Source organism: Rhagoletis pomonella, unplaced genomic scaffold (assembly GCF_013731165.1).
Source record: "Rhagoletis pomonella isolate Grant_MI unplaced genomic scaffold, Rhpom_1.0 Rhpom_scaffold_00001, whole genome shotgun sequence".
Lineage (NCBI taxonomy): Eukaryota > Metazoa > Arthropoda > Insecta > Diptera > Tephritidae > Rhagoletis > Rhagoletis pomonella.
Window position 1 is genome coordinate 7906620 of NW_023458555.1, and position 12075 is coordinate 7918694.

A 12075-nucleotide genomic window follows, 5' to 3' on the forward strand; every position below is an offset into this window, starting at 1 on the left:
CATAAATTGATGAGAAATCGATACGAAGTTGGCGTTTGTGTTTGCGAGAAATAAAAAAGATACAAAGAAGTAGGCAGCCAAGAGATGGGCAAAAATAAAAGCATCAACCGTAACAAAATGATAAAAGTTGGATGGAATTGACTGTAACTGGAGAAAAAAGTGAAATTAAGGCAACTATGCTGAAAACCTCAGGCACGAGAATGGCATAAACCCGAAGCTTATAAAAGGTATTCTACGGTTCAAAAGAGTTTGAAACAAATTATGTAAAATACTAAGTTTTTAAGGATGTATGGAATAGCGTATCGAGATAATAGTCCTGTTCATTTCCCTTTGGAGAGACAGCTGCACTAGGCTGCAGGAAAATACGAACGGAATGGAATGGCAGAGGGCGTTCTATGGGCTGTTCTCCATCAACTGATGGCCAACAAATATCTAACGAAATTTCAGACAAAAGCGCCAAAACTAGTCGCGCACGCAAAAGTCGTGGAAGTGGTGGAAACTGGGAAGTATCTGGCTACCGTTAACAGCGTGTTGAATAACTATTTCAAGTTGATACAACACCGGGCTGAACTGAAGCAAGCCTTGGCATGAATACACATAAAACGGACTTCGGTACTTTTCGAAAGGAAGTATAATGTCATTACCGGGTGACACAGAAATAAATAACTATCAAAGACAGCACGAATTACCTTGAATTAGTTTGGACAGCAATTGCTGTGGAAACGAATACGCCATAAATGATATAGGTCTATGGTACTACAGAGCAGTGGTACATCTAAATTACTCTAGCTGGACCTTGGAGTGGTGGGCGGTATCGATGAATTCAGCATACTTATTTAAACCACTGGGAAAAGTCACAATGTATGGTTGCTTCCTGCTTAACGGGGCACGGATGATAGCTGCAGCAACTGTTTTAGAAATTATGCGAAATTTGCCATCAAAAGGCTTCGAATTAAAGAATCTTGCAACGAAATCGGCTATTAGAGTAGCAGCAGCAGTTGAGTTTACATAAAAGCCTTCGGTCATACCTCAACACCTCCAGCACGGATGGTACCAAAATTTCCAACGAAGTGCGTGTTGGAGTCTACTGCAAAGAGTTGGGCATTAATTAGGCGGACATTTAAACATTTCAGACAGAAGCTTGAACACTCCTAGTAAAGACATCAGAACCGGATGGGCCTATAGAAGTACATATTTGAGTTTGTTTGATTTTCGCTTATTCTTCTGTAGTCGTGTGGCCAAACACTGCAAAATCTCGTTAAAATATGTTCGAATAAAAGTCCGAAGAAAAATATTGTCGTATATGAAAGTTGTCATTGTTCCTTTGATCTCTGCACCTCCTGGGCAAGAATCCTGGATTTTTCCTATTTATCGAACTTTTGGGGAAAAAATCGTTAAGATCTTGTCGCTTGGCGTATAGTCCGAAAATGTCATAAAGGAGCAAAGAAATTTATTTTCTTCAATACTTATGAATGGTTTCCCAGCGAAACTTACTAAATATGAGCTTCTACTATAATTATCCACTATTTAATTTGTGAAGTAGAGCAGCATTGAGACAGGGTAACAAAAAAAAAATAAAATTTCTATGCCACCTCATACGTAGTATTGCATTTGGCGGATACAAGATGACGATATTTCTGTTTGAAAGCTATTTCAGTACTCTTTCATTTGACACAAAATTTGTTTAATTTAGATAAGCGGTTTTTTTTTAGTAAATATTACGAACGAAATTTTTTCGGCCTTAAAAAATATTTCGGCCAAGTTTAACTGTTATTACTGGACTAAAAAATATGGGTTGACCGACTATTTTATTTCAAATAAAATAAAAGTCCAAAAATTGCTTCTTTAAAACGACTTTTATTATAAAAGCTATAAAAGTCATGGTCCCTGGTTTATAGTAATCTCTATAGACAGCCCTATACTGTCCTATCGCAGGGCCCTATACAATAGGATAATAATCTTCAGGCTCGTCAAGGAGTGTATTGACACTCTTCAACCCTTGGCAGCAAGAAACTCGCTAACAATGTTACTGCTCAATCGAAGGAAAATAGGTCGCCGAGAAACTGTCGAGAAAATCTGCATCGTCTATTTATGTAGGCCGAAACCAAAGAGTGCTTTTTGAGACTTGCAAATCCTGAGCCGGTAAGACTGACCAGGCTTTTTGAATACCCTTAGCTGGAAAAAGACATAAATGTTTTGATCTGAACCAAAATTAGATTGTTCACTGGATACCAAACCGGTCATAGCCATTTTCGCTTTCACATGCATCGATGGTCATCGATAAGGTATACCGGCTTTGTCTTGAAGACGAAGAGGCGTTCGAGTGCACATTATATGTGATTTTCCGGTGTTTTCCGGACTTAGACTGGATTCATCCACATCCTTATTATTAGTGGTTGATCTGCATAGGTGATATTACCTTGGGATGTCAGGGTTAGCAGCTTATCATTGAAATACAAAAGATCTTTTCGGTTGCAGTGATACCAAATCATTTACTAGTTTTTTTTTTTAGTTAGAACTTTGAGCAGCAAAAAATCGAATTTTATGTGAGCTTGTTTCAAAGCAATTAGTGTAATTTGTACACTTCTATATAATTTTTTTTTTTACTAAAACACAATTTCCTATCGCTTAGCTAAGTACCTTAATCAAATTAAGCGCGAAAGATTTGGTCGTTAGACACGCACATTTATTGAAACACGCACTGTTACTTGATTAACATGTATTTGTGTGCATATTCCCTGCTTCTACTTACAAAAGGATCTTGCGGAAATTCACACAAATAACAGTGATAAGGGAAATGTTCAATTACGCATTCAAACAAGAACATTTTCACAATTTTTTTTTACCACCAAACTACCTTAATTTTATGCGCAATTGGAAGAAAAGCACACACGGAAGTACTTAATAAATATGCTAAGGGCCCCCGCGAAGGCGTAAAAGTTCACACCACAACCCCACACCCAACCACTTACCGAACAAGAAATAACATGAAACAACATGAATACATTAACACGCAATGCGAACAAGAAGAAGAAGAAAAAATGCGAGGGAATAAAAATAGTAGATGTAACTAATAAACAAACGCATAAATTTTGGTGAGTGCTTGGCAATAATGTGGCAAGACTACTTGTAAAACTAACGTGTTCAAGTCATAATAAACCTGTTAAAAGGACGGCGAAGACGGAGGGCGGGCGATAGTGAAGTGAAGTGAGGAGCAAGGAATAGAAGCAGAAAATTAAAATTCACTCGAGGGTGGAATACATTGGTGTCGCCTAATGATGTGGAAAATGTGAAAACAACTGAGTGAAATGAACAAAATTGTTGTATAGTTTCATACATATATAAGCAAGTATTTACATTAGATCGCACCACCTTACAAGCGAACAAACAAAAGACCACCGTGATTCTAAACTATTTTTGCAATTTGAAAACGAAAAAAATTTCGAAAACAAAAAATTATGTCAAACCTTGGGGTCGCGCTTTTAAGGGTTTCGGTGACACTTACATTCACCATTAATTTTTTTTAAATAGTTCCACTGAAATAATCGAAAATTTTTATAATTTTTGGTGAACTAAGATCTGGTAAATACGTAAGTACTAGAACGAGTCAATGAATTTTGGAAAAAAAATTTCCTCGAGACAAAACATCGACGTATCCTACTTTAAGATGCGACTGCAAAAGACATTAAACAAAAAAAGAAAAAAAAAGTGAAATTGCCTTGCAAAAATGCTGTACAGGGCAATTCTGGCAACTATCTTTTATTAAATTAATTAGAATTTAAAGATTTTCTAACAAGGAAGCCTTAGCGTTATGTGCTTGTCTTTTACAGCCAGCTTGAACAAAGCAATTTAAGTGAAAAATTATTTAAATTTTTTAAATTTTATATGGAAATTGACAAAAAATAAAAAAATAATTTTCCATTTAAATTTCTGATTAAACCGGCTGTTGGCACTAAACTTTCTAAAAATTTAATTAAATAAATAAAACAATATGTATGTATATGTACACATGTTTTTTTTTTTAAACAGTAAAAACTAAAAATTAAGAAAAATTGATTAAAATAAGAAAAAGATTTAATAAAAGTAAATAAATCAAGTTTCTATAAAATAAATGAAGTTTAAAAAAACTATGTTTCTCTTTAAAAATAAAACCTAAACAATAAAAAAATAAATAAATAAATGGAAAAAAATAAATGTACAAAAAGAATATAAATAAAGTTTCTAAAAATTAAATTAAATTAAAACATATTTTGGTTTTTAAAACAATGAGATCTAAATACTAAGCAAATTAAATCAAGAAAAAAAAAACTTAATTGCGACGGTAGAGACAGCGTGAGCTAAATGATATTCATCTCCATTTGGATCCTGCTCGAATGTTTTCTGTCAAAAGAGCTTTTCACCATGAAGGCTGGCAACGGAGCTTTTTTTCATGCCAGAATAAATCAAATCTTTCAAACTATCTTCCCTGCTGTCTTTCTTAGCCAGAATTTCAGTGTACGGCGGCAAACTTTTTTCTGGTACGGTCTAATGTACATACATATGTATGTAAGCGAGGAAATGAATCTTCGCGAGGGACACAAGCGCTACTCTCTAACGAATGCCCAGTTAAGCTAAATCTGTGCTTTGTCGGTTTTGTTCGGAGTCAGAACAAATAAACAAGTCAAATATATAAATGAATGCAGTGGCAAATATTTCGCTGAAAGAACTAATCAAAATGGTTATTGCAGACATAGAAGGATAACATCAAAATAACATACTAACACTAGACACGGACAGGCCAAAGAAAGCAGCACAAACCGAGTAAAAAGTAATAGAAGAGAAATCACAACACTTTAGGAAATTGAAGAGACAGCCAGTGAAGCGCTCTCGAAGAGGGGCAAGAAAAAGAGGACAGAGCAGGCGACAGGAAGCGGCGGAGACAGCTGAGTGGCGGACAGACGCAGACGGGTTGAAGGTGCAGATAAACGGTCGACAGGGCGACTAAGCAGCCAGCAATACAGCCAACAACAGCAACAACAACAATAATGAAAAAGCAGAAATTGCACGAGCATAGCAACATGTGAACACATTTAACATTTCAACTTGTATACAATGGAAATAAATTGCGAACAGGACAATGGAATTTGGCGTAGGAATGCAGCTGAAGGAACCAGTCAGCAGACGCTTAGGAATGCCAGCAAAAGACATAAAAGTAACGAAGAAGATTGTGTGGGAGTGGCGCGTCGCAACAGAGCAGAGGAGTGAATGTACTTTGGTTGAAGTGGGTGAAGTGAGCGCTTCGATGCCATTGAAAGTCGAGAGAAAAATGGGCAGGAAATATTAAACAAAGAAAAAAGGAAAAGGAAATACGAGTATAGAAGGAAGACATGTGCAAACTAGGAAAAGGAGAAAAAAAAAAAAAAAAAGAAAGCAATGAGAGGTGATTACTTAGCCGGGTACTCGGAACGCTACATACTCGTATCTTTAAGAAGGCGAGTGCTTAACCGAACAAGCCAAGGGCGGTTAAGTATATTTTTTTTTTTTTTTTTACGAATAGAATAACATGCAAAGAAAATACGCCATCAATGAAATGAATTGCAAAGTTACATATTGCAGAAAAGCAAACAAATAAAGAATGTGAAAAGCAAATATTTATGGAACAAGCATGCGGCCAACCAAAATATAGTGGAAATGAAAAATGAAGAGTGTAAAGTGAAAGACTGAGTAGTTTTTGGTTAACAGCATGTGTGAGTCTAAACAGTGTATAACTATTTAAAGGGAGAAATTGAAGAATGCTTGTGAATGAACTGTTAGAATAATATTTATATGGCACACAAATGTTTGGACACGCTGAAATCAATAAAATGAATTTAATGCTGTTGGCAACAAGTAGTAGGAAATTCAACAAAAGCGTATCGACATAAATTCAAAGCAAATAAAAGCAAAGCAGAAGTCATTGCAAGGGGGAGTAAAGCTTTTTTCAAGGAGTCGGGCGAAAACTGTATTCGAATACGGTGGGTATTCGAATAGTTTCTACGTTACATTTAAAACTGTTTTCACCATTTGAAGGGGCTCTAATTCAGAATGAGTGGAGTATAAAAAGAAGGGATAGGTCTGTTTTCAGAGACCGTACCTAAAATGTATTTTTTTTGTTTTTTATAAAGAGCACACAATCTTAGCACACTTAGACATTTATGGAAGAAAAAAAATTGTATTTTATTTTATAAATCATAAACCGTAGAGTCGAAATTTACATAAACCGATCTGGAAGCTCCCGAAAAAAAGGAAGCAAAAAATACTGAAAGTTTTCAAAGCAAATGCCAAAAAATAGCCCGAAATCTTGCAAAAAAAAAATTTTAAAATAGGGAAATTTTCCAAGAATTTCCGCTGTAAACCCAAAACATACCGAAAAATACAGCACAAAGCATCCTAAAAAGTTTCTAAAAATCCTGAACGTGTTTGAAGAAATCCGGAAAAACTTGGAAAATTTCGAAACAAGTAAATTACTCTGAAAATTCTCGAATAACTACCGCAATAAAGCTCATAAAATACTAAATGGTGCCGAAGAGTCCCACGAAAAATCCCAAAAAGTCTCGAAAAATTAATCAGAAACACGAAGAATCGCGAAATCTTGCGAGAAACCATGAAACACTACGAAAAAACCCGAAGAAATGCAGACGGTTTCCCAGTTAGGCGACAACTAACACCTAGCACCAACATTTATACAATAGAATAGCACAGGTATTGCAAAGATTTCTCTTATGGAATTTTGGCATACGCACTTCTCAAATGCCATATTAAAGTAATAAGTTAATGGTACCTCAAACCAGGTTCAGTCAAGCTTGACGCGTCCTCCGGATAACTTATTCTTAGTCTATTGCGGACGCTGCATGACTTACCACCGAAACTGATGGTTATTATTGACCACAGTGCCTGCCCACCATTTATTTGAATGGTTCAATCTTTTCTTTGTACATACAAATAACCTGGTCCCCTTTCTGCCAGAGTTTTTAAGTCTCGAAAAAAATTCCAGACACAATGAAACCCAATTCTCGAAAAGTTCCGGGCATCCACAAAAAAGGTTGAGTTGCTGATTTAGGGAGGCCATCTGATTAAAAAAGGGAAAGTACAGGAATTGAAGAACATTAGCTAAAAAGTAGATATGTGAACGTTCTTATTAATGTTTTGTTTTACCAGCAACGTAAAGTAATCCACAAAAATTTAAAAATTAAAAAATTTAATTTTTTTGAATCGCAAAAATTTTACACAATTTTGACTTTGACCAAGTGAATAAGTGTGAATAAAATGTCAAACTTATCAAATTTCAAATCACAATTTTGACGAATTTTCGGGATAAGAAAAAATTAATTTTTTTCAGACGCTTAAATTATTTTTAAACGAGTAATTTTTAAGTAAAAAACAAAAGCAACTTCAATTCTCATATAAAAACTTTAGAAAGCCGTTAATTTCTTCATGACACAATGATCCGGTCTAAATCACATTAGTAAGGTACAAAAAATATTTATAGAAATAGATTAACGTGGTCCAAAGTTATCCAGTAACACACATAAAAAAAAATATTCCGGCGAATTGATAACCCTCTCCTTTTTTGAAGTCGGTTAATTGCGGGGTGCTAAATATAAAATTTAAATACATCAGTCTGAGCTCGGTGGTTATCGGCAATCAATCTAATTCAATATCATTTTCGGCGCCATTTATTTATAGTATTCGTGTGCCTTTGTATTCATATTTCAATTTTTATCTGTACCGGAAACCAACATAACCGGTTGGAATGAAAGAAAATGAATGTCTCAACGGCAGAAACAAATTTTCATATGCTTTGCAGGCAGTGATAAAAGGAAAAGAAATAATAAGAAGGGGCTAATAGGAAAACACGATGGTGCCAATTTCCGCCGCAGAACAAACACACATTAATATGCCTCGCTTTACATTAATTTACACTACTACTAGGATTTGGCTTAGCGGCAGATATTGCAAAAATATTAAGATGATAAGAGCAGATTTACAACGCCTTGACTCCGCCATGGTACCAATAACGGTACTTTTCAATGACTGGTGCGAGAATACTTAATATATATTGTTTTTTTTTTTTAAGAACGATAAGCGGAAAAAGGCGTTTGATATTGATAGAAAAAAAGACTACGAGTAATTTAGTTCTGCAATGAAACGAAGTGAATTTTCGCCAAAACAAAAACTGAGTCAAGAAGACAAATATAAGCTTAAGCGGGTCAATAAAAGAGCAGCACACAGGGCGTATGAGCAACATTTGCTGGTATGTAAAGGCAGCGCTATGGTAGAAAGGGAGGCACTCACTCTACAATTCGGCATGTTAGTGTATAGGCAAATGTTGCCGACATATACACAATTTTCGAAGTTGTTTTTGTCCGTAGTACACTCTTTCATTGCTGCGGCGGCTGCTGGCGTTCTTGTTTATCCTGCAATCGGCGGCATTATTCAAATTTTTCGACGACGATTTTGTAGTTTATTGAATTATTTTGGGTGAGTTTTGCTGATATGGGCTACCAGAAAAGGATTGGTATGCCCTCACGCAGCCATATTAGAGAACGGGTTTGTTGTGATTATTTATGCTAATATTTAATCTTATTTATTTATATTTGCTTGCCAAGATAGGAACATGTTTCTGTTAAATTTTTAAATAAAATTATGCAATATTGCTTGCCACGAGAATTGCATGGAAACTTACGATGTATTAAAATTTTGAAGCTATCACATAAACTAAACCCATCCATGTTTACTGACTCCCAAATCGTCTATCATAAGCAATATGTAGTGGCAGTCACATTACTTTCTACGTTTTCTTTTGCCACTTTTCTAAACTTAAGTAATCCCAAAGACGAAATGTTATACAATGCTTTGATTTTGATTACCCCAACCCATTCTAATAATAAACAATAAAAGAGCGCAACCAAATAACGTCAATCATTATTGCATACTTTGAGGCTTTCATGGCTGCTTTTTATCAGCGATAGCATTTCGGCAGCAGCCTCTAAAAGTGCCTCATTGTTGTCGCACACATCAAATTCAATCCATTTGCCAAAAAATTGTATTTCAATTTATCGGCGCGTCAGCCATTTGGCGCAAAAGGAAATGAGCCAATTAGACTTGGCAGAGATGGCAGAAGACGAGAATACGAAATGAAATACATAAATCTAAATTTTTTATTGTAGAAAATTTGTGGGAGCGGCAGCAGCAAAACACCTTAGCAAAAAAGAAAAGACGAAAAAGGTAAATATGTGTGTACAGAAAAGCTGAAACTTAAGATGCTGAAAAGCTTTAGGTATGGCACTTTTTGATGAGTCGGGCTTTCTGTAGTTAAATAAAGTTAAATTTACTCGTAGCTTAAAGTTTATAGTTTTTATAGTTATCCTAAATGATTTTTTTTAAATTTCATTCTTATCTAAGGGCCTCTGAGAAGTTTTCGTAATATTTTTCTGATAAATGTTCTCAACTCAAATTTTTAGTGACAATGAGTTGTGGAGAAATTTCGCTCTCGACCCCCTTAATACTGCTGAAACAAGCAAATACACATCGCCTGTCAGCAATCAAATGATTAAAATTCCGGGGTGGTTGTTGCAAAGACGAAGATGGAAATCTATCATCAGTTCATCATTACTTAATTTTTAGAAGGCGTCAAATCCTGCACAAAATTTCTTGACGAATTTAACGCCGTTCTGAAAACGGGAAAATGAAGCTGTCTCTACGGCACCATGTTTAAACTTGGGATCTCTACAAAACTAATAAAGCTATGTAGAGTGCCGTCGAACCCAAGCTTCAGCTTACCGCGGTTCGCTGAAAAGCGTAATACAAGCGGCCAATCTTAGTCGCAGGGACACTAGGTCCAGATTTTGAGTGTCAAAAATTAGATAACAATAATAGTGTCTCCTCACTTTACTTCTTCAAGTATGGATATCATTTCAGTATCCAAAGCTCCTTAATATAATATGTTTTGTAATTCAGTTCAGAGGCACTCATGAACGGGTCCTTGTACCGATACGAGTTTTTCACGCGTGGTTCCAAACACTAAACCGAAACGCATTTTTGGAGCGCTTTACATATATATTGAAGAAATGTACATTTTTATGTATGTATTTTTGTAGTAAATTTCTCGAGTGAGAAAACAAACACTTCAATTTTCATTGAATATTTCAGTTTGTAAATAAAAATAAAAAATATTGTTATCTTTATCATTTTCGAAGACGCACAAGTGACGAAGATTGACAGTTAGCAAAAAGAAAGGATAAGCTATATTTGGCGTAAAGTTCGATAATGGACGATTTCGATTTCTAACTGAAGACTTCGAATTGAGAAGTGTCTAAAATTGAGATTGCCTTTTTCAATCGAGCAAAGTTTAACATCAATCACTTTGAATAAAATCAGCCTTTTAGGTGTACGCATTTATTTGATTGGGTTTTTGTGTATGTGAGTGTGAAAAGTAGTGATGTGCCGAATGGAGATATTGCCGGATAACCGGATCCCAGTTGCCATGTCAAAAAATTAGAGCCGGATAGACAGCTGCCCTTAATAAATTTCACAATATTTTTAATGCGGAAATGTGGAAATGCTTCTTTATAATAATAAAAAAATATATAAATTTTTACTTTCAATTCCTAATTAGATATTTGATTACAAAAATACAAATAAATACTGAACTAGATTTTTAAATTGCATCCTCTATAATCAAAATTCGGAAATCCAACCGGATTGTAGCCAGTATCCGGCCGGATAGTCGGATAACAGAAAAACGGCCGGACAAGCCGGATTCCGGATATTTACCGGATACCAGGCACATCCCTAGTGGAAAGAAAGAGAAGAAGCTGCCTCTTCAACGAATACCTTTCCAAAAATTCCGCCCTCTTTAAGTGCTTCGAAAAAAAATCTTAAATCTAAAAAGCTATGCGCCCACTCAAAAGCACCTTTACTTCCCCGCGTGCGTGTGTTTTCCGATAAAAACTTTGTAAGCACTCGACCACAATTGAACCTAAATCTAAAGCGAAGCGTAACTCTTTTTTTTCAGTCATTCATTCTGTCAATATCTGCCTGACTGGCTGCCAATCCAACATTTGCTTTTTTGGGATGCCTTTTTTCTACTCTGTTTTTTTATTCAAAGTGAAATTTTATATTTGCATGCTCCGTCCAATGTATGTAGATATGTATGTGGCATGTGTGGGCATGCATATATGTATGGATGAGTGTGTACGCTTTTGGCAAATGCTGTGCGGGCGCGTTGAAGCATTCAAGCATTTTCGTGTGCGCATACAAAGCCAAAAAGGCCACAAAACAGCTGTTGCATATGTATTTACAACACACATACATACATATGTATGTAGATACGAACCAGCACTCACCCACTCAACACACCCACCGTTCACTTCCCTAAAAGCAGTCAAACATCGAGCCACAGCCATTTCCACACACTCACTCATTTGTGGAGAAAGTCAGTCATGCAGTTGGACGGACATCAACATGCTTTGGGCAACGCAGACTAAATGGCAGACGCTCCCCACAAGCGATTGGGCACATACATACTTACACACACTGACATTCGTCTACAATTGTTTTTATATTGAAACAGAAATACACTTCCTTCCTCTGCGTCTCGTCTCGTCTCGCTTCCTGCTTTCCTTCAATCACTTATCTTTGCAGCAACATACAATTTCCACTTCAGCCATTCAGTGCTGCTGCCATTTCGCTTCAATTATTGATGTACAATTTTTGTATGTAAATATTTAAATTATATTCAGCTGTTCGGGTGTTTTGTTTTGACTCTTACTAACACAAACACATTTTTCATACTTCTTATTCAAAAAATTACAACATTTGGGCTTCGTGGTCGCACTAAAAAGTATATATATGTATATGAACATATTACCACTATGCAAGGTGTATACATCCCTCTATTTGCATTTACAGTTTGAATTTTAAATTTGTACTACACTCCGTCAATCAATAACACTTTGACTAAAAGGCCATAAAAATATGTTGTGCGCTATATACTATTTTCAATTACATCAACATACATATGTATGCACATTAGACCGTACCACCTTACAAGCA